Here is a 23,728-nt window from a genome sequence, read left to right as displayed (position 1 = left end):
TAACCACCATTTTTTTTTAAAAACCACTTAATGAGAGCCGGAAGGTTGAAGCTCAGCTTTATTTAGTTGAGGACAACACCAGGGAGGGGCAGAAGCCGTTAGTAGGCCCTAACCACCATTTTTTTTTTTAAAACCACATAATGAGAGCCGGAAGGTTGAAGCTCAGCTTTATTTAGTTGAGGACAACACCAGGGAGGGGCAGAAGCCGTTAGTAGGCCCTAACCACCATTTTTTTTTTTTTTAAAACCACTTAATGAGAGCCGGAAGGTTGAAGCTCAGCTTTATTTAGTTGAGGACAACACCAGGGAGGGGCAGAAGCCGTTAGTAGGCCCTAACCACCATTTTTTTTTTAAAACCACTTAATGAGAGCCGGAAGGTTGAAGCTCAGCTTTATTTAGTTGAGGACAACACCAGGGAGGGGCAGAAGCCGTTAGTAGGCCCTAACCACCATTTTTTTTTTTAAAACCACATAATGAGAGCCGGAAGGTTGAAGCTCAGCTTTATTTAGTTGAGGGCAACACCAGGGAGGGGCAGAAGCCGTTAGTAGGCCCTAACCACCATTTTTTTTTTTAAAACCACATAATGAGAGCCGGAAGGTTGAAGCTCAGCTTTATTTAGTTGAGGGCAACACCAGGGAGGGGCAGAAGCCGTTAGTAGGCCCTAACCAAAGTTGAAGGCCAAATGCAGTTTAATTTCTGATACTATAGGCCGAAAGCCAGAAGGTGGAAGCTCCGATTTAGACAGTGGAGGACAATTTGAATTAGGGACTGCAGACAGACTTAGTAGGCTGTCCCCTGTGGACCATGCATCCACCACATTAACCCATTGCGCCGTAATGGACACGTAATCTTCCGTGGCCATGCCTACAGGTCCATGCGTCTGTTGTCAGGTGCACCTTTGTACTCACAGATTGCCAGAGTGCATGGACAATGCGGTCTTCTACATGCTGGTGGAGGGTTGGGATGGCTTTTCTCGCAAAAGAAGTGTCGACTGGTTAGCTTGTAGCGTGGTACAGCGTAGTCCATCATGGCCTTATTAATAGTAAATAAAATATATAACTAGGCTCTATGAACTTTTAAATAGGTTCCAGGGGTACACGGGCAGCATTGGTGTGGTCAGTGGAGGAGTATTGCAAGTAGGGGCTGCAGACAGGCTATCAAAGGCCTAAAATAACAAACAGTAGGCAGTCATGGCAGTTTTACATCGGTTACATGGATACACAGGCAGGCACTCCAGGCAGCATTGTGCTCAGTGGAGGAGTATTGCAAGTAGGGGCCGCAGACAGGCTATCAAAGGCCTAAAATAACAAACAGTAGGCAGTCATGGCAGTTTTACATCGGTTACATGGATACACAGGCAGGCACTCCAGGCAGCATTGTGGTCAGTGGAGGAGTATTGCAAGTAGGGGCCGCAGACAGGCTATCAAAGGCCTAAAATAACAAACAGTAGGCAGTCATGGCAGTTTTACATCGGTTACATGGATACACAGGCAGCTAGGTGGTGAGTGGAGGAGTATTTAAAGTAAGGACCGCAGACAGGCTATCAAAGGCCTAACATAACAAACAATAGGCTCATGGCAGTTTTACAGCGGTTACATAGATACACGGGCAGGCAGCTTGGTGGTGAGTGGAGGAGTATTTAAAGTATGGACCGCAGACAGGCTTCGAAGGCCTAACACAATAAAATGGGCTGGCTGTAGGCACTTTAAAATTGGTTCCAGGGGTACACGGGCAGCAGTGGTCTGGTCAGTGGAGGCCTAGTGGAAGGAGGGACCGCAGACAGGCTTCGAAGGCCTAACACAATAAAATGGGCTGGCTGTAGGCACTTTAAAATTGGTTCCAGGGGTACACGGGCAGCAGTGGTCTGGTCAGTGGAGGACTAGTGGAAGTATGGACCGCAGACAGGCTTCGAAGGCCTAACACAATAAAATGGGCTGGCTGTAGGCACTTTAAAATTGGTTCCAGGGGTACACGGGCAGCAGTGGTCTGGTCAGTGGAGGCCTAGTGGAAGTATGGACCGCAGACAGGCTTCGAAGGCCTAACACAATAAAATGGGCTGACTGTAGGCACTTTAAAATTGGTTCCAGGGGTACACGGGCAGCAGTGGTCTGGTCAGTGGAGGACTAGTGGAAGTATGGACCGCAGACAGGCTTCGAAGGCCTAACACAATAAAATGGGCTGGCTGTAGGCACTTTAAAATTGGTTCCAGGGGTACACGGGCAGCAGTGGTCTGGTCAGTGGAGGACTAGTGGAAGTATGGACCGCAGACAGGCTTCGAAGGCCTAACACAATAAAATGGGCTGACTGTAGGCACTTTAAAATTGGTTCCAGGGGTACACGGGCAGCAGTGGTCTGGTCAGTGGAGGACTAGTGGAAGTATGGACCGCAGACAGGCTTCGAAGGCCTAACACAATAAAATGGGCTGGCTGTAGGCACTTTAAAATTGGTTCCAGGGGTACACGGGCAGCAGTGGTCTGGTCAGTGGAGGACTAGTGGAAGTATGGACCGCAGACAGGCTTCGAAGGCCTAACACAATAAAATGGGCTGACTGTAGGCACTTTAAAATTGGTTCCAGGGGTACACGGGCAGCAGTGGTCTGGTCAGTGGAGGACTAGTGGAAGTATGGACCGCAGACAGGCTTCGAAGGCCTAACACAATAAAATGGGCTGGCTGTAGGCACTTTAAAATTGGTTCCAGGGGTACACGGGCAGCAGTGGTCTGGTCAGTGGAGGACTAGTGGAAGTATGGACCGCAGACAGGCTTCGAAGGCCTAACACAATAAAATGGGCTGGCTGTAGGCACTTTAAAATTGGTTCCAGGGGTACACGGGCAGCAGTGGTCTGGTCAGTGGAGGACTAGTGGAAGGAGGGAGCGCAGAAAGGCTTCAAAGGCCTAACATAACAAACAATAGGCTCATGGCAGTTTTACAGCGGTTACATGGATACACGGGCAGGCAGCTTGGTGGTGGTGAGTGGAGGAGTATTTAAAGTATGGACCGCAGACAGGCTTCGAAGGCCTAACACAATAAAATGGGCTGGCTGTAGGCACTTTAAAATTGGTTCCAGGGGTACACGGGCAGCAGTGGTCTGGTCAGTGGAGGCCTAGTGGAAGGAGGGACCGCAGACAGGCTTCGAAGGCCTAACACAATAAAATGGGCTGGCTGTAGGCACTTTAAAATTGGTTCCAGGGGTACACGGGCAGCAGTGGTCTGGTCAGTGGAGGACTAGTGGAAGGAGGGAGCGCAGAAAGGCTTCAAAGGCCTAAAATAACAAACAATAGGCTCATGGCAGTTTTACAGCGGTTACATGGATACACGGGCAGGCAGCTTGGTGGTCAGTGGAGGAGTAGGGACCGCAGACAGGCTATCAAAGGCCTAAAATAACAAACAATAGGCTCATGGCAGTTTTACAGCGGTTACATGGATACACGGGCAGGCAGCTTGGTGCTGAGTGGAGGAGTAGTGCAAGGAGTGTCTGTCCCAGTACTCCCAAAATATAAATAGATGTTAATGTCTCGCAAAACAACCAAAACAAAAAAAAAGATGGCATACTTAGGTACAGGGGTGGGCTCATCTGCTGTGTTTCTGACATAGTAATTTGGCAGTAACTATTTAATGGTGCCAATATAGGACACAGACACAGACTACTTTAAGTTGCATCATAGATGTCTACAAATTTGTATTGTCAGTGCCAGACATTGAATGATGTCAGCGAATAGACTAAAGATTGGTGGAGCTGTGCGACATAATTTTGCACGTAGTAGAGCCCAGTTTGAGCTGGGGTAGGGGGGAACTCTCTTGAGGCCGGCGGGACCGCCCCAGGGCCACTCATGTTACAACGGTGTGTCTGACGTTGGGTGCGCACCACCACCGCCAGAGACACTACATTGTACTATGAGGGACCCAGTAGCAATGCCGTCAACCAAAAGCGAGCACACCCACCTCTTCAGACAAACAGCAGTCTCACGGGTGCTTGCGCCAAGTCGCGATACCACGGCCCCGTGTGGGGAGTTTGGCCATTTAGGGAGGTGTAAACATGTCGTATGCTGTACAATCTGCAGCAGCAAATTAGACATTAGAAAAGTAATTCACAGGCAAGAGCTTTTCATAGGAAAGCTAGGTGTCGGCCGGGCAAGGTGGGGCAAAAGATTTTGAAATCCAGTTGTGGTTCATTTTAATGAATGTTAGATCGTCAACATTTTGGGTAGCCAGACGAGTCCTTTTTTCGGTTAATATTGACCCTGCAGCACTGAATACTCTTTCTGATAGGACACTTGCTGCCGGGCAAGCAAGCTCCTGCAATGCATATTCTGCCAATTCTGGCCAGGTGTCTAATTTGGAGGCCCAGTAATCAAATGGGAATGACGGTTGAGGGAGAACATCGATAAGGGATGAAAAATAGTTAGTAACCATACTGGACAAATGTTGTCTCCTGTCACTTTCAATTGATGCAGCAGTACCTGTCCTGTCTGCGGTCATAGCAAAATCACTCCACAACCTGGTCAGAAAACCCCTCTGTCCAACGCCACTTCTGATGTGTGCACCCCTAACACTCCTAGTCTGCTGCCCCCTGGAGCTCGTGTGAGAACGATCACGTGCGCTGTGTGCTGGGAATGCCTGAAGCAAACGGTCAACAAGAGTTGATTGTTTGGTTGCTAATATTAGTTCCAAGTTCTCATGTGGCATAATATTTTGCAATTTGCCTTTATAGCGTGGATCAAGGAGGCAGGCCAACCAGTAATCGTCATCGTTCATCATTTTCGTAATGCGTGTGTCCCTTTGTAGGATACGTAAGGCATAATCCGCCATGTGGGCCAAAGTTCCACTTGTCAAATCTCCGGTTGTGATTGGTTGAGGGGCAGTTGCAGGCAAATCTACGTCACTTGTGTCCCTCAAAAAACCAGAACCCGGCCGTGACACGCAACCAATTTCCTGTGCCCCCGTGAAAGTTTCCGCATTAAAAATATACTCATCCCCATCATCCTCCTCGTCCTCCACCTCCTCTTCGCCCGCTACCTCGTCCTGTACACTGCCCTGACCAGACAATGGCTGACTGTCATCAAGGCTTCCCTCTTCCTCTGGTGCAGACGCCTGCTCCTTTATGTGCGTCAAACTTTGCATCAGCAGACGCATTAGGGGGATGCTCATGCTTATTACGGCGTTGTCTGCACTAACCAGCCGTGTGCATTCCTCAAAACACTGAAGGACTTGACACATGTCTTGTATCTTCGACCACTGCACACCTGACAACTCCATGTCTGCCATCCTACTGCCTGCCCGTGTATCCTCCCACAAATAAATAACAGCACGCCTCTGTTCGCACAGTCTCTGAAGCATGTGCAGTGTTGAGTTCCACCTTGTTGCAACGTCTATGATTAGGCGATGCTGGGGAAGGTTCAAAGACCGCTGATAGGTCTGCATACGGCTGGCGTGTACAGGCGAACGTCGGATATGTGAGCAAAGTGCACGCACTTTGAGGAGCAGGTCGGAGAACCCAGGATAAGTTTTCAATAAGCACTGCACCACCAGGTTTAAGGTGTGAGCCAGGCAAGGAATGTGTTTCAGTTGGGAAAGGGAGATGGCAGCCATGAAATTCCTTCCGTTATCACTCACTACCTTGCCTGCCTCAAGATCTACTGTGCCCAGCCACGACTGCGTTTCTTGTTGCAAGAACTCGGACAGAACTTCCGCGGTGTGTCTGTTGTCGCCCAAACACTTCATAGCCAATACAGCCTGCTGACGCTTGGCAGTAGCTGGCCCATAATGGGACAACTGGTGTGCAACAGTGTCATCTGCCGATGGAGTGGTTGGCCGACTGCGTTCTGTGGAAGAGCTGTAGCTTCTGCAGGAGGACGAGGAGGAGGAGGAGGGGGTGCGAACGCCTACAGCCAACTGTTTCCTAGACCGTGGGCTAGGCACAACTGTCCCTAAATTGATGTCGCCTGTGGACCCTGCATCCACCACATTCACCCAGTGTGCCGTGATGGACACATAACGTCCCTGGCCATGCCTACTGGTCCATGCATCTGTAGTCAGGTGCACCTTTGTACTCACAGATTGCCTGAGTGCATGGACGATGCGCTGTTTAACATGCTGGTGCAGGGCTGGGATGGCTTTTCTGGAAAAAAAGTGTCGACTGGGTAGCTCGTATCGTGGTTCAGCGTACTCCATCAGGGCTTTGAAAGCTTCGCTTTCAACTAACCGGTAGGGCATCATCTCTAACGAGATTAGTCTAGCTATGTGGGCGTTAAAACCCTGTGTACGCGGATGCGAGGATAAGTACTTCCTTTTTCTAACCAGAGTCTCATGTAGGGTGAGCTGGACTGGAGAGCTGTAGATCGTGGAACTTTCGGGTGTGCCGGTGGACATGGCAGACTGAGAGACGGTTGGAGACGGTATTGTTTCCGCCGGTGCCCTACATGCAATATTTCCTCCTACAAAACTGGTGATTCCCTGACCCTGACTGCTTTTGGCTGGCAAAGAAACCTGCACAGATACTGCCGGTGGTGCGGAAAATGGTGGCCTTACAGTGACGGAAGGGATGTTGCGTTGCTGACTAGCTTCATTGGCCGAGGGTGCTACAACCTTGAGGGACGTTTGGTAGTTAGTCCAGGCTTGAGAATGCATGGTGGTTAAGTGTCTATGCATGCAACTAGTATTTAGACTTTTCAGATTCTGACCTCTGCTTAAGCTAGTTGAACATTTTTGACAGATGACTTTGCGCTGATCAGTTGGATGTTGTTTAAAAAAATGCCAGACTGCACTCTTCCTAGACTCGGATCCCTTTTCAGGGATTGCAGACTGAGCTTTAACCGGATGGCAACGCTGTGCTCCAACAGGTTTTGGCTTTGACACGCGTTTTGGGCCAGATACGGGCCCGGCAGATGGAACCTGTTGCGATGTTGATGCCTGCTGCGGCCCCTCCTCCACCTCCGCTTCTGAACTACTGCCGCCTGCACCCTGTTCCCCCAATGGCTGCCAATCGGGGTCAATAACTGGGTCATCTATTACCTCCTCTTCGAGCTCGTGTGCAACTTCGTCTGTGTCACTGTGTCGGTCGGTGGTATAGCGTTCGTGGCGGGGCAACATAGTCTCATCAGGGTCTGATTGTGGATCTGTACCCTGAGAGGGCAATGTGGTGGTCTGAGTCAAAGGAGCAGCATAGTACTCTGGCTGTGGCTGTGCATCAGTGCACTCCATGTCAGAATATACTTGTAATGGGCATGGCCTGTTAAATGTTTCACTTTCTAAGCCAGGGACGGTATGTGTAAAGAGCTCCATGGAGTGACCCGTTGTGTCGCCTGCTGCATCCTTCTCTCTTGTTGTAGTTTTTGCTGAGGAGGACAAGGAAGCGACTTGTCCCTGACCGTGAACATCCACAAGCGACGCGCTGCTTTTACATTTACCAGTTTCGGAAGAGGAGGCAAAAGAGCTAGAGGCTGAGTCTGCAATGTAAGCCAAAACTTGCTGTTGCTGCTCCGCCTTTAAAAGCGGTTTTCCTACTCCCAGAAAAGAGAGCGTTCGAGGCCTTGTGTAGCCTGACGACGAAACTGGCTCCACAGCTCCAGACTTAGGTGGAATATTTTTATCCCCACGACCACCTGATGCTCCACTACCACTACCATCATTACCAGCTGACAATGAACGCCCACGACGACCTCTTGCACCAGACTTCCTCATTGTTTTAAAATCTTAACCAAAGTAACTTTATTTGTTGCTATCAAACAACTTACACGGTGAGCTATAACTTCAGTATGATTTCAATATCCCTTAACAGGTTGGTGAGACCACAAGGAAAATCAGGCACAATGTTACACACTCTGTTTTCTGTGGCACAAAATCACAGAGATGACACACACGCAGGACTGTCACTCAAGCACTAATGTCAATATTAATCTCCCACCTAATTTATTTTTTTTTTTTCTCAGGGAGACTTTAGAAACCAAATAATATTAAAAAAAAAAAAAAAAAAGGCTTTCTATGGCCCACAATTAGAGAGAGAGAGGTGGCACAACCAGGAGTCAAGACTGGCGCACAAGCTGAAAGGGCAATATTACTCTCCCACTGTTTTTTATGTTTTTTTTGTTTTTTTCAGGGAGACTTTAGAAACCAAATAATATTAAAAAAACCAAAAAAAAAAAAGGCTTTCTATGGCCCACTGAATGAGAGGGAGAGAGGTGGCACACCCAGGAGTCAAGACTGGCACACAAGCTGAAAGGGCAATATTACTCTCCCACTGTTTTTTTATGTATTTTTTGTTTTTTCAGGGAGACTTTAGAAACCCAATAATATTTAAAAAAAAAAATAAATAGGCTTTCTATGGCCCACTGAATGAGAGGGAGAGAGGTGGCACACCCAGGAGTCAAGACTGGCACACAAGCTGAAAGGGCAATATTACTCTCCCACTGTTTTTTTAGGTTTTTTTTTTTTTTCAGGGAGACTTTAGAAACCAAATAATATTAAAAAAAAAAAAAAAAAAAAAAAAATAGGCTTGCTATAGCCCACTGAATGAGAGATAGCACACACAGCAGTGGCACACAAGCCCTGACTGAGGCCAAAATTTTTCTCCCACTGATTGATGTAGTGTTTTTGTGTTGAGGTAGAATTTAGAACACAAATCACGGAAAAAATAAATAGGCTTTCTATGGCCCACTGAATGAAAGGGAGAGAGGTGGCACACCCAGGAGTCAAGACTGGCACACAAGCTGAAAGGGCAATATTACTCTCCCACTGTTTTTTTATGTATTTTTTGTTTTTTCAGGGAGACTTTAGAAACCCAATAATATTTAAAAAAAAAAAAAAGGCTTTCTATGGCCCACAATTAGAGAGAGAGAGGTGGCACAACCAGGAGTCAAGACTGGCGCACAAGCTGAAAGGGCAATATTACTCTCCCACTGTTTTTTATGTTTTTTTTGTTTTTTTCAGGGAGACTTTAGAAACCAAATAATATTAAAAAAACCAAAAAAAAAAAAGGCTTTCTATGGCCCACTGAATGAGAGGGAGAGAGGTGGCACACCCAGGAGTCAAGACTGGCACACAAGCTGAAAGGGCAATATTACTCTCCCACTGTTTTTTTATGTATTTTTTGTTTTTTCAGGGAGACTTTAGAAACCCAATAATATTTAAAAAAAAAAATAAATAGGCTTTCTATGGCCCACTGAATGAGAGGGAGAGAGGTGACACACCCAGGAGTCAAGACTGGCACACAAGCTGAAAGGGCAATATTACTCTCCCACTGTTTTTTTAGGTTTTTTTTTTTTTTTCAGGGAGAATTAGAAACCAAATAATATTAAAAAAAAAAAAATAGGCTTTCTATGGCCCACTGAATGAAAGGGAGAGAGGTGGCACACCCAGGAGTCAAGACTGGCACACAAGCTGAAAGGGCAATATTACTCTCCCACTGTTTTTTTATGTATTTTTTGTTTTTTCAGGGAGACTTTAGAAACCCAATAATATTTAAAAAAAAAAATAAATAGGCTTTCTATGGCCCACTGAATGAGAGGGAGAGAGGTGGCACACCCAGGAGTCAAGACTGGCACACAAGCTGAAAGGGCAATATTACTCTCCCACTGTTTTTTTAGGTTTTTTTTTTTTTTCAGGGAGACTTTAGAAACCAAATAATATTAAAAAAAAAAAAAAAAAAAAAAAAATAGGCTTGCTATAGCCCACTGAATGAGAGATAGCACACACAGCAGTGGCACACAAGCCCTGACTGAGGCCAATATTTTTCTCCCACTGATTGATGTAGTGTTTTTGTGTTGAGGTAGAATTTAGAACACAAATCACGGAAAAAATAAATAGGCTTTCTATGGCCCACTGAATGAAAGGGAGAGAGGTGGCACACCCAGGAGTCAAGACTGGCACACAAGCTGAAAGGGCAATATTACTCTCCCACTGTTTTTTTATGTATTTTTTGTTTTTTCAGGGAGACTTTAGAAACCCAATAATATTTAAAAAAAAAAAAAAGGCTTTCTATGGCCCACAATTAGAGAGAGAGAGGTGGCACAACCAGGAGTCAAGACTGGCGCACAAGCTGAAAGGGCAATATTACTCTCCCACTGTTTTTTATGTTTTTTTTGTTTTTTTCAGGGAGACTTTAGAAACCAAATAATATTAAAAAAACCAAAAAAAAAAAAGGCTTTCTATGGCCCACTGAATGAGAGGGAGAGAGGTGGCACACCCAGGAGTCAAGACTGGCACACAAGCTGAAAGGGCAATATTACTCTCCCACTGTTTTTTTATGTATTTTTTGTTTTTTCAGGGAGACTTTAGAAACCCAATAATATTTAAAAAAAAAAATAAATAGGCTTTCTATGGCCCACTGAATGAGAGGGAGAGAGGTGACACACCCAGGAGTCAAGACTGGCACACAAGCTGAAAGGGCAATATTACTCTCCCACTGTTTTTTTAGGTTTTTTTTTTTTTTTCAGGGAGAATTAGAAACCAAATAATATTAAAAAAAAAAAAATAGGCTTTCTATGGCCCACTGAATGAAAGGGAGAGAGGTGGCACACCCAGGAGTCAAGACTGGCACACAAGCTGAAAGGGCAATATTACTCTCCCACTGTTTTTTTATGTATTTTTTGTTTTTTCAGGGAGACTTTAGAAACCCAATAATATTTAAAAAAAAAAATAAATAGGCTTTCTATGGCCCACTGAATGAGAGGGAGAGAGGTGGCACACCCAGGAGTCAAGACTGGCACACAAGCTGAAAGGGCAATATTACTCTCCCACTGTTTTTTTAGGTTTTTTTTTTTTTTTCAGGGAGACTTTAGAAACCAAATAATATTAAAAAAAAAAAAAAAAAAAAAAAATAGGCTTGCTATAGCCCACTGAATGAGAGATAGCACACACAGCAGTGGCACACAAGCCCTGACTGAGGCCAATATTTTTCTCCCACTGATTGATGTAGTGTTTTTGTGTTGAGGTAGAATTTAGAACACAAATCACGGAAAAAATAAATAGGCTTTCTATGGCCCACTGAATGAAAGGGAGAGAGGTGGCACACCCAGGAGTCAAGACTGGCACACAAGCTGAAAGGGCAATATTACTCTCCCACTGTTTTTTTATGTATTTTTTGTTTTTTCAGGGAGACTTTAGAAACCCAATAATATTTAAAAAAAAAAAAAAGGCTTTCTATGGCCCACAATTAGAGAGAGAGAGGTGGCACAACCAGGAGTCAAGACTGGCGCACAAGCTGAAAGGGCAATATTACTCTCCCACTGGTTTTTATGTTTTTTTTTGTTTTTTTCAGGGAGACTTTAGAAACCAAATAATATTAAAAAAACCAAAAAAAAAAAAGGCTTTCTATGGCCCACTGAATGAGAGGGAGAGAGGTGGCACACCCAGGAGTCAAGACTGGCACACAAGCTGAAAGGGCAATATTACTCTCCCACTGTTTTTTTATGTATTTTTTGTTTTTTTCAGGGAGACTTTAGAAACCCAATAATATTTAAAAAAAAAAATAAATAGGCTTTCTATGGCCCACTGAATGAGAGGGAGAGAGGTGGCACACCCAGGAGTCAAGACTGGCACACAAGCTGAAAGGGCAATATTACTCTCCCACTGTTTTTTTAGGTTTTTTTTGTTTTTTCAGGGAGACTTTAGAAACCCAATAATATTTAAAAAAAAAAATAAATAGGCTTTCTATGGCCCACTGAATGAAAGGGAGAGAGGTGGCACACCCAGGAGTCAAGACTGGCACACAAGCTGAAAGGGCAATATTACTCTCCCACTGTTTTTTTATGTATTTTTTGTTTTTTTCAGGGAGACTTTAGAAACCCAATAATATTTAAAAAAAAAAATAAATAGGCTTTCTATGGCCCACTGAATGAGAGGGAGAGAGGTGGCACACCCAGGAGTCAAGACTGGCACACAAGCTGAAAGGGCAATATTACTCTCCCACTGTTTTTTTAGGTTTTTTTTTTTTTTCAGGGAGACTTTTGAAACCAAATAATATTAAAAAAAAAAAAAAAAAAAAAATATAGGCTTGCTATAGCCCACTGAATGAGAGATAGCGCACACACAGCAGTGGCACACAAGCCCTGACTGAGGCCAATATTTTTCTCCCACTGATTGATGTAGTGTTTCTGTGTTGAGGTAGATTTTAGAACACAAATCACGGAAAAAATAAATAGGCTTTCTATGGCCCACTCAGTGAGAGATGGCACACACAGGGATGGCACTGTAGCAGAAATGCCAATCTTAATCTCCCCCAAAAAAAAATCAAAAAAAAAAAAAAAACTGTCCTACAATTACTATCTCCCTGCAGTAATGTAAGCCAGGTATGGCAGGCAGCAATAGGAGTGGACTGATGCACAAATTAAATAAAAAGTGTGGACAAACAAAAAAGATAGCTGTGCAGAAAGGAAGGAACAAGAGGATATGTGCTTTGAAAAAAGCAGTTGGTTTCCACAGTGGCGTACACACAGCAATACAGCTATCACGGAGCCTTCTAGGGCAGCCCAATGAGCTACAGCGCTGAGGGGAAAAAAAAAAAAAAATAGCTTCCACTGTTCCTGCACACCGAAGGTGGTGTTGGACAGTGGAAATCGCTGCAGCACAAGCGGTTTGGTGGTTAGTGGACCCTGCCTAACGCTCTCCCTGCTTCTGATGAAGCGGCAGCAACCTGTCCCTAAGCTCAGATCAGCAGCAGTAAGATGGCGGTCGGCGGGAACGCCCCTTTATAGCCCCTGTGACGCCGCAGACAGCAAGCCAATCACTGCAATGCCCTTCTCTAAGATGGTGGGGACCAGGATCTATGTCATCACGCTGCCCACACTCTGCGTTCACCTTCATTGGCTGAGAAATGGCGCTTTTCGCGTCATTGAAACGCGACTTTGGCGCGAAAGTCGCGTACCGCATGGCCGACAAGCACAGGGGTCGGATCGGGTTTCATGAGACGCCGACTTAGCCAAAAGTCGGCGACTTTTGAAAATGATCGACCCGTTTCGCTCAACCCTAATGATGACGTTCAAAAGTACAAAAATAAGCCCTCACATGACCATATTGACAAAAAAAATAAAAAAGTTATGGCTCTGGGAGGTAGGGGAGGAAACAACAAAAACGGAAAAATGAAAAAAGCTCCGGGGGTTAAAGGAAGGTGTTTTGGGTTACAATGATTTTTTTGCAGTTGGTTTTTATTAAAAATGTTACCTTGCTTGGCTTTTAAAGCTGTTTGTGTGCTGCTAATTTCTGTTTGGAGAACCGTAAAAATTGGATGAGTGCTATTTGACAGATAGTACTCTTCCCCATGTTATTCCCTGGGCAGAGGCATATCTAGGAGGGGGTAGCCAGCAGGGGGGCGCAGTTGGGCCGGTCTAATACAGCGGTCTGCAGTGTCTCCCCCCAGTGGCTGCATTCCGCCACCCCTGGACTGAGAGTCAGCTGTTCTCTGTGCTGACTGTCAAGCTGACAACCGGCACAGAGAAGCTGCAGTGTGCCGGCTCCCAGGAATCAATTGTATTCACATCTTACAGAAGCGAGTACAATTGAGGCTCTGACTGCTGGGTCAGAGCGACGCAAACAGTGTGATCAGATCATGTGATCATGCTGCTGAAGTTACTCATTCACACTACAGAGGCAAACACTGGTGGTAAGTGCTCCATTGGAGCCGAAGACTCCAAAGATTAAGTGCATGGGGGGATTTATTATGTGTGGAGAATTGGTGCGGGGATGGGAGATTTATTGTGGGGGGAGAATTGGAGTGGGCAAGGGGTGTCTAATGTGTATGGGGAGAATTGGAGTGGGGATGGGGGATTTATTGTGTGTGGGGAGAATTGGAGTGGGGATGGGGGGATTTATTGTGTGTGGGGAGAATTGGAGTGGGGATGGGGGGACTTATTGTGTGGGGAGAATTAGAGTGGGGATGGGGGGATTTATTTTGTGTGGGGAGAATTTGAATGGGGATGGGAGGATTTATTATATGTGGGGAGAATTGAGTGGGGATGGGGTGTTTAATGTGTGTGGGTAAAATTGGAGTGAGGATTGGGGGACTAAGTCCTGCTTTTCCCATACTGGGCATGCCCATGGGACGACCTCCCATTGGAGGTTGAAGGTCAAATGCGCAGGTCCTGAAGCGGTTCCTGTTGGATCACTAGGAAGGTCCTTGAGTGCTAAAACTGTAATAAGTTCGCATGGCCGCACGGCCATGCGCTAGTATCAAACCTATGTTATGGGCTCAGTGCCAGTGTGGTCATGGTTGTATGTGGTCAGGGTTTGGCTGAGATAAGCCCCTAGAATACTGGCACCTCCAGTAAGGAGTTTTGTGTATGTGAATTCAGGGCTGGTGTATAGTCATTAGAATTCCGGCTCCACTGGAGAGGAGTTGCTTGTGTGCTATTCTGACTGCATGACCACTGTTGGCTCTAGTAGGTACCTGTGATCTCCTGTGAGGTTAACAGTGCATGGGGTTCTCTTTTCGTAGTGAATCTGTGAAGTGACAGAGTTTGATTATGCCACCATGTAGTACGGTCTGTTACTAGCAGCAGGTTTCTCTCCTGCACGGTGAACCCCGGGTTGTGAACGCACCTACTGTCTCATATATATATATATATATAACCCTAACACACAGTATGTGTAGCGATGTGAAAAATGTATGTGGACAGAGTACAGGGAATGAGGGTGATGGGATGTGTGCAGACACAGTATGGGGAGTCAGGTGAGCAGGCAGTGTAGAAAGTGAGGGGGTAAATATATGAGAAGACAGTATGGTGAACAGAGGGCATTTGAGAGGAGACAGTATGAGGAGGGAGGGGAATAGTGTGAGGAGACACTATGGCGGAGAAAAGTGAGTGTGCACAGAATAGAAACTGAGTAGTGGGGTCGTAGCATGGATGGACAATGTAAGGGCACATCCAGGAGGGGACAGTATACCAGGAAGGGTGAGTGTGATGGGAGGGTACAAGTATAAATACTGGGCCCTATAGCAGGGACACAGTATGAGAGGACAATATGAAGAGGGGGGCCGGTATGGAAAGTAGAAGTCAGTGTAAAGAGCTTGTACCATAAGAGGGACAATGTAGGGGTCATATTTTGTGCAAACAATATAGTGAGGGGCAATTTTTTATTCACTAGCATTATAATGACACTTCTATCTTTAAGGGCATCATGTGGAGATTTTCTGCAAAAGAGCGGAGAAGATAGAAGTCGGCAGAGATGAGCTGTGGATGATAAACTCATCATGGGGTCTGGACAAGATGAAGAAAAGAAGGAGAACGACTCCAGAGACAACGTCATCTATAAGGTACCTTGATGTAAATGTTGTTTGTGATACTAACTAATTCTCATGTTTTTATTTATGTTAGGAGCATTAAAGGGGTTGTCCAGGTTTGTAATGAGTCTGCAGTCATTCGTTGTGACTGCAGACTTCTGAATTCTCATAGTGCGCACTGCACGCTGTCAGCATTCTCTAGTGCTGGCGATTTACATACATGCGGTCACGTGCTGACTAAACATTTGTGGCCTCACTCAATGAAAATTAACTGAGCGAGGCTGGGCACGTCTAGTTGAAATGTGGTCAGAAGTATGCAAATTGCATGCTTGTGCTGACATGACTGTCCACCAGCAAGGGGGAATCCTAAAAGTGTGGAGTGCATTCGTTGTGAGAATTCAGAAGCCTGGCTGTCAGGATTCAGCACTGCAGGTTCTAGTAGTCATCACATGGACACTTCAGTCATATGTGACTTTCATACTGATGGTCCTGTGACAGCTTCTCTTCCTGCTTCTCTCAGTTTTTCACTGAACATTGAGAGCATTAGGGGAGATGACATACAGGTATATACTATATACAGGAGCAGGTGACATACAGGTACATTCTATATACAGAGGCAATGACATACAGATATATAATATATGCAGGAGGAGATGACATACAGGTATATACGATATACAGGAGATGACATACAGGCATACACTTTATACAGGGGAGATGACATACAGGTACATACTATATATAGGGGAGATGACATACAGGTATATACTATATACTGTATAGGAGGAGAAGACATACAGGTACATTCTATATAGAGGGGAGATAACATATTTTACCTCAGCATTTATAAGTCAAAACAACACGTGGGAGAAAAATAAAGAAGTGGTGACATATTTCTAACAAACTTTTCCTCTGATTGTTTTACTACAAGTTTTAGCTTACAAATACTAAGGTAAAAATACTGACCAAATAATGTGTGAACGAGGTCTAATACTGGAGGAGATGATACACAGGTATATACTATATACAGTGGAGATGACATACAGGTATATACTATATACAGGAGGAGATGACATACAGGTATATACTATATACAGGAGAAGATGACATTCAGGTATATACTATATACAGGAGCAGATGACACACAGGTACATATTATATACAGGAGGAGAGAACATACAGGTATATACTATATACAGGAGGAGATGACATACAGGTATATGCTATATATAGGGGAGATGACATACAGGTATATACTATATACAGGAGGAGATGACATACAGGTATATACTATATACAAGAGCAGATGACACACAGGTACATACTATATGCAGAAGGAGATGACACACAGATATATGCTATATACAGGAGGAGTAGGAGATGTCATACAGGTATATACTATATACTGGAGCAGATGACACATAGGTACATACTATATACAGAAGGAGAGGACATACAGGTAAATACTATATACAGGAGGAGATGACATACAGGTATATACTATGTATAGGAGGAGATGACATTCAGGTATATACTATATACAGGAGGAGATGACATACAGGTATATACTATATACAGGTAATGACATACAAGTATATACTATATACAGGGGAGATGACATACAGGTGTACACTGGGGGGAAAATGACAGGTGTGAAGTCAAAGTGACAGGTGTTAGGAGGAAAATGAGAGGAGTGAGGGGGAAATGAGAGGAGTGAGGGGAAAAATGAGAGATGTGAGGGGGAAAATGAGAGATGTGAGGGGGAAAATGAGAGATATGAGGGGAAAATGAGAGATGTGAGGGGAAAAATGAGAGGCGTGATGGGAAAATGGGAGAAGTGAGGTGCTGTAACTAATCACAATTAGTTACTATGCCCGGGCAATGCCGGGCTCATCAGCTAGTACATTATAAAGATGCACCTCATGTTAGCTATGAACTGTAGACAGAATGTTCTCATCTTTGGAGCCGTATTGTGATTTATGAAAACTTGTCAGCAGAAGGATCACACTAATAAATACAATGTCCCCCCATAATTTTTATGATACTACCATTTATGACCATGAACACTGGAAATGATGGAATTATTTTCTCTGCAGTATAATTTTTTATGTGTATTAATTTTATAAGAATCAACAGATAAGAACAGCAAGAATTTCCATTAACAAGGTGAAGGCCACTTACCTTTTCTTTTGGATGAATACTTAAACCCTGATTCTGGATCATCTGTAAAAAAAAAATGGAAAAATAAACCTGCAGTTTAGTACCATTCATAATGATAAATCTAAATATTGCTTACAAATTGTCTTCCATGAAGTTGCATACGTTCCTTGTACTACATTTATTGTGTGTTTTAGTAACGTTCTGCTCTTTGACCACAAAGGGGGTGTAGCCTCACTGCAAAGAGACATGGCCTGATGCATGACATAAGACTCCAAAAATTGAAGCACATATTTCTGGCACTAAGTAAGGCAACTAAAAAGTGCTCGAAACTTAGACTAGGCAATCTTAACATTAGACAAATTTATCAAACAGAGGAAAAACTGTGATAAATCGGGGCGACTTAAAAGGGTATTTCCAACCCCAACATCCTATCCCAATATGAGGAAGGTGTAGTTCAAATAATAATTTTAGCAAATACCTCAAGCTAGAAATGCAGTATAGTTCTTCTGATTCACATTGTCGCTTTCCCCATGTGCAGGGCTTTGTAATAGCTTAGGTATCCATGGATATGATGACTGATATAGTGACAGTTAATTAGTTGCTAGTGGTCGCAAGCAACTGCAATGCTTGTACATGAGGAAAGCAACATAGCAAATCAAAAGAACTTTACTACACTTCTAATTGAAGGTATTTGCTATTATTATTATTATTATTATTATTATTACACCTACTACATATTGGGATAGGATCTTGGAGATAGGAATACTCTTTTAAAGATTGTCTAGTGTAAGTTTGCATTGTCTAAGATTAGACATTGTTAATAAATCTGCCCCAATGTTTCAATGTAGAAATGCCATACAAAATAATAGAATTTATTTTAATGAAAAGTATATTATTTAAAATAACAAGTGTCAAAACTCCTTCAAAAATTCTCATTGTGCTATTATATGGTAAAAGGCCGAAATGGGAATGAAATTCAGCCCAGTAATTTCTAAGCCCACAGGCTCAAACAGCCCCCAAACACACACTCCCCAGATCAGGATCTCTATTACAAATGTGACCCCCTGACTGAAGTTGAAGGACATCCATCAAGATTTATGTCAAGACTAAAGGTACCTTCACACTAAACAACTTTGCAACGATAACGATAGCGATCCGTGACGTTGCAGCGTCCTGGATAGCGATATCGTTGTGTTTGACATGCAGCAGCGATCAGGATCCTGCTGTGATATCGCTGGTCGTTGCTGAAAGTTCAGAACTTTATTTGGTCGTCAGATTGGCGTGTATCGTTGTGTTTGACAGCAAAAGAAACGATGCCAGCAACGTTTTACAATGGTAACCAGGGTAAATATCGGGTTACTAAGCGCAGGGCCACGCTTAGTAACCCGATATTTACCCTGGTTACCATTGTAAAAGTAAAAAAAACCCACTACATACTCACCCTCTGATGTCTGTCACGTCCCCCGGTGTCCGCGCTGCTGCTCAGAGCTTCCTGCACTGAATGTGTCAGTGCCGGCCATAAAGCAAAGCACAGCGGTGACGTCACCGCTGTGCTTTAGGGCCGGCGCTCACAGTGCAGGGAAGCTGAGGCCGGGGGACGCAGCAGACACAGGAATGTAAGTATGTAGTGTTTGTATTTTTACATTTACACTGGTAACCAGGGTAAACATCGGGTTACTAAGCGTGGCCCTGCGCTTAGTAACCCGATGTTTACCCTGGTTACCCGGGGACTTCGGCATCGTTGTTCGCTGGAGAGCTGTCTGTGTGACAGCTCTCCAGCGACCACACAACGATGAAACAGCAACGCTGCAGCGATCGGCATCGTTGTCGATATCGCTGCAGCGTTGCTTAATGTGACGGTACCTTAAGGGTACTGTATGTTCACACAATCAGTATTTGGTCAGTATTGTACCTCAGTATGTGTAAGCCAAAACCAGGAGTGGGTGTTAAATGCTGTTTGTTCCACTCCTGATTTTGCTCTGCTGAAGCTGTTAAAGTTGTTCTGACTTCTGTGGACAATGACACTGTTAAAAGTGTTGTGGTCCAATGTGGCCCCCTGACACAATGGTCTATTAACATCTACTAGATTTGACAGATGGCTGGCCAAGCCCTAATTAGGTTCATCAGTGGTGATGAGCGAGTGTGCTTGTTACTCGAGATTTCTGTGCATGCTGGGGTGTTCTCCGAGTATGTTTGAGTCGCCGCAGCTGCATGATTTGCAGCTGCTAGACAGCCTGAATACATGTGTGAAGTCCCTAACAAACAGGCAACCCCCACATGTATTCAGGCTGTCTAGCAGCTGCAACTCATGCAGCTGCGGCGGTTTAAATATAATCTCCGAGCACGCCCAAAATACTCGGAGAACACTCGAGCATGCTTGGAAATCTCGAGTAACAAGCACACTCGTTCATCACTATTCATCAGTGCAACCGCACATCACAAAGATATTATTTCCTAGAATCAATGGTTTAAGATAAGAATAATATCATATGGATTTTTTTTCTTATGGATTCTGACAGAAAAAAACCTCAGTATGAAGCTAGAGATATACAGCTATTGAATATGGTCCTATATATTTTTCTGTGTGCCCTATAGAGATGTTGATTTGATGTTAATTAACCCCCGAGCCAGTTTTCACCTTGACCATGACAAATGTTACCAATGTCACTTTATGTGCTTATAACTCTGGAACGCTTCAACAGATCTCACTGATTGTGAGAATGTTTTTACGTGACATATTGTACTTCATGTTAGTGGTAACATTTGTTTGATATGACTTGCGTTTATTTGTGAAAAAATAGAAAGTTGGAGAAAATTTTGAAAATTTGCCATTTTCCAACTTTTAATTCTTTAATTTTTGAATCATAATTTTTTTGTTAGGAAGTTATAAGGGTTAAAAATTGACCAGCGTTTTCTCAATTTTACAACAAAATTTACAAAACCATATTTTTTAGGATACACCTGAAATGAGGCAGCACCGCTTACCTGCCCACGTCTCTGAACAAATGCACTACAGGATGCAACCAAACCATGTAGTAAAGATGTCGGCAAAAAAGGTGCAGAATACAAGATAGACAGCCACTCACCACCTACCAACAACGCAAGGACAACGCAGGTGATCTGCCAGTGACCTCAGGAGCAGATTTGGTCAGGATTTTACCTGCATAAAATCCTGACCAAATCCTGATGCAATCCTGAACATGGGCACATACCCTAATAGTAAGTGCCAAAAAATCGTGTCCCCAATACATATGTTAAAAATAAAGAAAAAGTAGCTGACCCCAATACCTGATTCTGCAGCCAGCAATAGACAGTGTAATATGGCAGATATAGGACACAAACTGTGCAACATTTTTAATGAAACTCAATTGCAAAAATGATTTTTAGCTTCAATTGCATGCATTTAAGTAAGAAAAAAATGGTCTCTAAAGCTGAAAAATCCATTTAAGCCAATAAATAGATCCAGATATTAGGGTGCTAACTTACTCTTTCGTGTAGACACTTTTAGCTATTTTTGGAATGCATAGACAAAAATTATATTTACAGCTAACAAACATCAAATTTCCACTGTGCAAAATATTACTGTAGAAAAATGTAATGTGGTATGTTATATTTTAAATGTGAAAAAATCAGAAAATAAAAGCCCAACTCATATGGAATTATCTGCAATAATGAGAAAATTGTTCATGGCATCCATGATTCACTCCTGCATTCATGCTTTCCTTTTTACCTTATGTTTTTGTTGTGATTTATGACCCACTCAGACCCACTCAAAAAGCATAGTGCAAATATAACATTGTCATCTTTTGAAAGGGAAGGCAAAGAATATGGAGAGCAGCTCACATGCTACACTGAGGAATCCTTTATTCTGGAGAGGCACAGTTAAGAAAAGAAAGATGCAAACTTTGCTTTGATGAATGGTATGCCATACTGAGAATATATATAAAGAAAAATGTTTGAAATGGCTTATTCTCCATTCCAAACCATCACTGTCTTAATAATAAGACCCAAGATCAGAGAGCGCTCACTTCAGACTAGCTGCACAGCAATGCCGCTGGTCCAAGCTGTCATTCTTCTGAAGATAGATTAGAGCAATCATTTAATGCAGGAATTGATGACACCAAAGGTGTTCTTGAGTTTTTAGGATTAGAGGCATTTCCTCGCTTCCTGTTCATAATGTCTCTTTTAGGCTAATCTACACATATAGGGTTTTGCTGAGTTTTGGTATTTTTCTTTTTTATACCCATTATGTTAATTTAAAGTCCGTGCTGAGGTATTAAGAATACTTCACACAAAGCATTTTTGTTTGTAGTGCTTTTGTGTACAATTTTGGGGTCAATTGTACATTTTTCAGGCTTCTCTATAAGGCTTACAAAAGGAAGAAAAAAGGGGAAGAAAACAATATTTATAATAATTGCAAGTAAATACAAACTCAAAAGCATTTGTCAAACTTTTAAATTAGTTAAAAATTAGTGGTCTCTCTGTGCCAAAAGTTAACATGTATACTTGCACATAACTTGCTCCTCAATTGTGGCTCCTCAACTGACACTTTTTGAAGGAGTATAGATAAGAAGGCAGTTATGAAATATGCTAATTTTTAATGAAGTGTTTCAGAATCTTTGGAGTACAATATCGGTTTAAAATAACGAAAATGACAACTGGGAGGCGACACGAGCAAAAGAAAAATAAGGCAATGGCTATGGCCACCTAAAGTCTTTTAGATGAGGACGACTTTTTTTTAAATTTCATATATTACATATGGTAGTGTCAGCTTCTAAATAGAAGTAGCTGGAAGAATGAACTTGACGCTTCTTTTAGCAGCTTTGCAGTTTGCTAGGCCTTAAATGGTGAAAAGAAGCTGCAATAGTTGGAATATGCACGGCAAGTCATTTTGACATTGCTAAGCACGTCTAGTCTTTTTGTAATTTTTTTGGTGGGTTCCAGGTGAAACTTACCTGAAAAACATATCATGTGGATATATTCTAGAAGTCTTGCAAACGTCAAATTTATCGCACAAGTGCCAATTTAACAAATTTGGCATGACTTCTGCCTGGTCTAGATTTAAGCAGTATACATTAAAGAAAGATATAATAAATCCAATGTGTGTGAAAGATATAAAATTGTTGAACTTAAGGCTGAGTCACACATAACGATATCGTTAACGATATCGTTGCAACGTCACGCTTTTGGTGACGTAGCAACGATCCCGCTAATGATCTCGTTATGTGTGACAGCGACCAACGATCAGGCCCCTGCTGGGAGATCGTTGGTCGATGGGAATGATCAGGACCATTTTTTGGTCGCTGATCACCCGCTGTCACCCGCTGGATCGGTGTGTGTGATGCCGATCCAGCGATTTGTTCACTTGTAACCAGGGTAAATATCGGGTTACTAAGCGCAGGGCCACGCTTAGTAACCTGATATTTACCCTGGTTACCATTGTAAAAGTTAAAAAAAACAGTACATACTCACATTCTGATGTCTGTCACGACCCCCGACGTCCACAGGGTTAAAACTGCTTTCGGCAGGAGCGCTGGTAATGCACGCGCTGCTGCCGAGAGCTTCCCTGCACTGACTGTGTCAGCGCCGGCCATAAAGCAGAGCACAGCGGTGACGTCACCGCTGTTACTGCCGGTGCTGAACCCTGTGAACGCCGGCGGGGGACGTGATAGACATCAGAATGTGAGTATGTAGTGTTTTTTTTTTACTTTTACAATGGTAACCAGGGTAAATATTGGGTTACTAAGCGCGGCCCTGCACTTAGTAACCTGATGTTTACCCTGGTTACCCGGGTGCTGCAGGGGGACTTCGGCATCGTTGAAGACAGTTTCAATGATGCCGAAGTCATTTCCCTGATCGTTGGTCGCTGGAGAGAGCTGTCTGTGTGATAGCTCCCCAGCGACCACACAACGACTTACAGGCACTACACAAGAGAGAGGACCCTTCTGATGATAAGAACTAAAGGTACCTTCACACTAAACGATATCGCTAGCGATCCGTGACGTTGCAGCGTCCTGGCTAGTGATATCGTTGTGTTTGACACGCAGCAGCGATCAGGATCCTGCTGTGCCATCGTTGGTCGGAGCAGAAAGGCCAGAACTTTATTTTGTCGCTGGATTTCCCGTAGACATCGCTGAATCGGCGTGTGTGACACCGATCCAGCGATGTCTTCACTGGTAACCAGGGTAAACATCGGGTTACTAAGTGCAGGGCCGCGCTTAGGAACCCAATGTTTACCCTGGTTACCAGCGTAAACGTAAAAAAACAAACACTACATACTTACATTCCGGTGTCTGTCCCCCGGCGTCCGCTTCCCTGCACTGTGTAAGCGCGCGCCGGCCGGCCGGAAAGCAGATTACA

The 23,728-nt window shown here is 43.8% G+C and overlaps 1 protein-coding gene across 4 annotated transcripts in view; it reads right to left on the bottom strand.

Annotated features, from left to right (window-relative positions):
* Positions 1-23,728, bottom strand: part of SNTG1 (syntrophin gamma 1) — a 1,080,379-nt gene that overhangs the window by 723,623 nt on the left and 333,028 nt on the right. For all 4 annotated transcript variants that reach the window (XM_077270476.1, XM_077270477.1, XM_077270479.1 and 1 more), the window contains exon 2: positions 17,390-17,431. The gene's annotated coding sequence lies outside the window, so the exon portion shown is untranslated. The remainder of the gene's footprint in view (positions 1-17,389; positions 17,432-23,728) is intronic.

This window comes from Ranitomeya variabilis, chromosome 6, assembly GCF_051348905.1.
Source record: "Ranitomeya variabilis isolate aRanVar5 chromosome 6, aRanVar5.hap1, whole genome shotgun sequence".
Taxonomy (NCBI): domain Eukaryota; kingdom Metazoa; phylum Chordata; class Amphibia; order Anura; family Dendrobatidae; genus Ranitomeya; species Ranitomeya variabilis.
This window is presented reverse-complemented; position numbering and strand designations above follow the sequence as displayed.